Here is a 3,317-nt window from a genome sequence, read left to right on the forward strand (position 1 = left end):
TTTTACTACTATATATTTTTTATCTAATAAGGTCCTCCCCAAATAAAACATAATCGAGATAGGAAAAATCCATGTGAAAGTTGCAGTGTAATGGAAATAAAAATAGAAGGGCAATCTTTATTTAACATTTTTTTTAATTCATCAAATCTATACCTATATAATTTGATAATCGTATGTTCTGTAGAAATGAAGAAAGAAAATTTGTTGAACATAATATAAAAATAAAATAACGAATCACAAAAATATTCGATTTCTATTTATGGTTCCACATTTCATTTACATGCAATAAAATACCTCGAAAGGTTTAAAAATAAGAACTGCATTTTACTTTGGGAAATGAAAAACTCAAATCCCTGTTTAATTCACTTGTCAAACTTGGATTATAAAAATAGGCTTATTTAATAAGAGACTAGTAATTAATCCCTTTTCTATCATTTGAACAATCATAACTTCGTGGTTTGAATAGTTGAAGTATTTAGCAAAGACTCAGAATAAGTAAGAATAAAAAATTCTATTTAAGTCCATATTTTTACTTTTATTCTCTCCTTTCAAAAGAGGTAAGATCCGGCGAATCGAAAATAATTAATTAAGAATTCAAAACTTTTTTATGGAACAAACATATGAATATGTGTGGATCATACCTTTCAATCCACTTCCAGTCCCTATGTTAATAGGAGCAGGACTTATTCTTTTCCCAACGACAACAAAAAGGTTTCGCCGTATGTGGGCTTTTCAGAGTATTTTATTGTTAAGCATAGTCATGATTTTTTCAATCTACCTGTCTATGTAGCAAATAAATAGCAGTTCTGTTTATTAATATATATGATCTTGGATCATTAATAATGATTTTCATTTAAACTTCGGATACTCAATCGACCCACTTACTTCTATTATGTCAATATTAATCATTAATGTTGGAATTATGGTTTTTATTCACAGTGATAATTATATGGCTCATGAACAAGGTTATTTTAGATTTTTTTGCTTATATGAGTTTTTTCAGTACTTCCATGTTGGGATTAGTTAGTAGTTCGAATTTGATACAAATTTATATTTTTTGGGAATTGGTTGGGTTGCGTTCCTATCTATTAATAGGATTTTTGTTTACACGACATGTTGCGGCAAATGCTTGTCAAAAAGCATTTGTAACTAATCTTGTAGGGGATTTTGGTTTATTATTAGGAATATTAGGTGTTTATTGGATAGCGGGGAGTTTCAAATTTAGAGATTTATTCCAAATATTTAATAACTTGATTTGTAATAATGAGGTCAATTTTTTATTTTTTACGTTATGCTCTGTTTTCTTATTTGCTGATGTAGTTGCTAAATCATCCCAACTCCCCCTTCATGTATTGTTACCTGATGCCATGGAGGGTCCTACTACTATTTCGACTCATATACATGTTGCTACTATGGTAGCTGCGGGAATTTTTCTTGCAGCTCGACTTCTTCCTCTTTTTAGAGTTATACCTTACATAATGTATTTGATCTCGGTTATAGGAACAATAACAATATTTTTGGAGCTTCTTCTGATCTTGTTCAAAAATATATTAAGAGAGGTTTAGCGTATTCCACAATGTCTCAATTGGGTTATATGATGTTAGCTTTAGGTATGGGGTCTTACCGAAGCACTTCATTTCCTTTGATTACTCATGCTTACTCCAACTAATTATTATTTTTAGGATCTGGATCCATTATTCATTCAATGGAAACTATTGTTTGATATTCTCCAGCTAAAAGCTAGAATATGGGTGTAAGGGAGGTTTAAGAAAACATATACCAATTACCAAAATCACATTTTTATTAGGTACACTTTATTTTTGTGGTATTCCATCAATTGCTTGTTTTTCGTGCAGAGATGAAATTCTCAATGATAGGTGGTTGTATTCGCCAATTTTCAATAATAGCTTGGGCACGGCGGGATTAACCGCATTTTATATATTTCGGATCTATTTACTTACGTTTGAAGGGCATTTAAACGCTCATTTTCAAAATTATGGTGGGAAGCACAAAAAAACCACTTCTATTCAATATCTCTATGGGTAAAAATGCAGTTAAGAAAAACTCTTGCTTATTAACAATGATTAATAATGAAAGTACATATTTATTGTCAAAAAGTAAGTATCCAATTGCTAAAAATGCAAGAAAGATGACACAATTTTTTATGACTATTGCTTATTTTGACCATAGAGTCGTTTCTTCCTATCCGTATGAATCGGACAATACAATGCTATTCCTAATATTTGTATTAGGTCTCTTTACTTTGTTTGTGGGAGCTATAGGAATTCCTTTCAACCAGGAAGGAGTTAATTTGGATATCTTATCGAAATGGTTAACTCCATCTATAAAACTTTTGCATCCAAAGTAGAATAATTTGCTGGATTGGAATGTATTTTTAAAGAATGCATAAGGATACTAGATTACTTAGTAGAAATGATTGAAAAATCATCACAAACCTCCCTTAATTCATTTATATTGAAATTTCAGGATTATTATATATAGAAATTAAATAGAAAGAGATACACTAGAAAAGACATTTGTTATGTCAATACACCAAAGGAATATTAAATGAATTGAACTGAAAAATGGATGGAATATAATGAAATAGAGCCACTTTGAGGTTCCCTCTCAAATGAGGCATGTAAGGGAGCAACTATGAAGAAGTTCCGGGAGTTACGAAGGAAGCTTCAAGCTCATATTGTTCATGGGTTGGGAACTGGAATTAAACTCTGTGAGATCGAAACTCTTTTTTTTCCTCAGTAGCTCAGTGGTAGAGCGATCGGTTGTTAATCGATTGCTCGTAGGTTCGAATCATACTTGGGAAGATTTGATTGATTCTGAATTATTTCATTCAGAATAAAGGGGCTCTCTTTGCCCGTTAAGAGTAGGTAACCCATTGCCTGTCTTTGTTTCTATTGCATTCTATCTCATCGTATCACATTTTATTCTTCAAGATTAGAAAATCACCATCAATACCTTGGTTTAGGTCCGAGATAATCCTTTGTTCCACAACCTTGGGGCTATTTAAAACTAGCCAATTAAAAAGTCACAGATGTGCTAGCACTGCATCTTTGATAAATTCATCAATTCTTTCGTGAGGTCAAAGTTGTCGTGAGCAAAGATATTAATGATGAGGAAGGCCTTTTTTATGCTACTAATACTTGCTATTATGCCCAAGCCTAGCTGAGTAAGAGTTACAGGGCGTAAAACAAAAAAATACGTCGATCGGGCATACTACGTGTAATGATTCCCCCATTCACTATAAATAAAAATATAAAAATCCTTTCCATTTCGACAAAACACCCAAACCCAAGTTC

General features: G+C 31.8%; 1 non-coding gene across 1 annotated transcript; it reads left to right on the forward strand.

Annotated features, from left to right (window-relative positions):
* The first annotated feature begins 2,753 nt into the window (after nucleotides 1–2,753).
* Nucleotides 2,754–2,825, forward strand: TRNAN-GUU. Its single transcript has one exon. It is a non-coding gene; the product is annotated as a tRNA-Asn (tRNA).
* Nucleotides 2,826–3,317: the final 492 nt, after the last annotated feature.

The sequence above is a fragment of the Solanum pennellii genome, chromosome 10 (assembly GCF_001406875.1).
Source record: "Solanum pennellii chromosome 10, SPENNV200".
In the NCBI taxonomy this organism is placed as follows: domain Eukaryota; kingdom Viridiplantae; phylum Streptophyta; class Magnoliopsida; order Solanales; family Solanaceae; genus Solanum; species Solanum pennellii.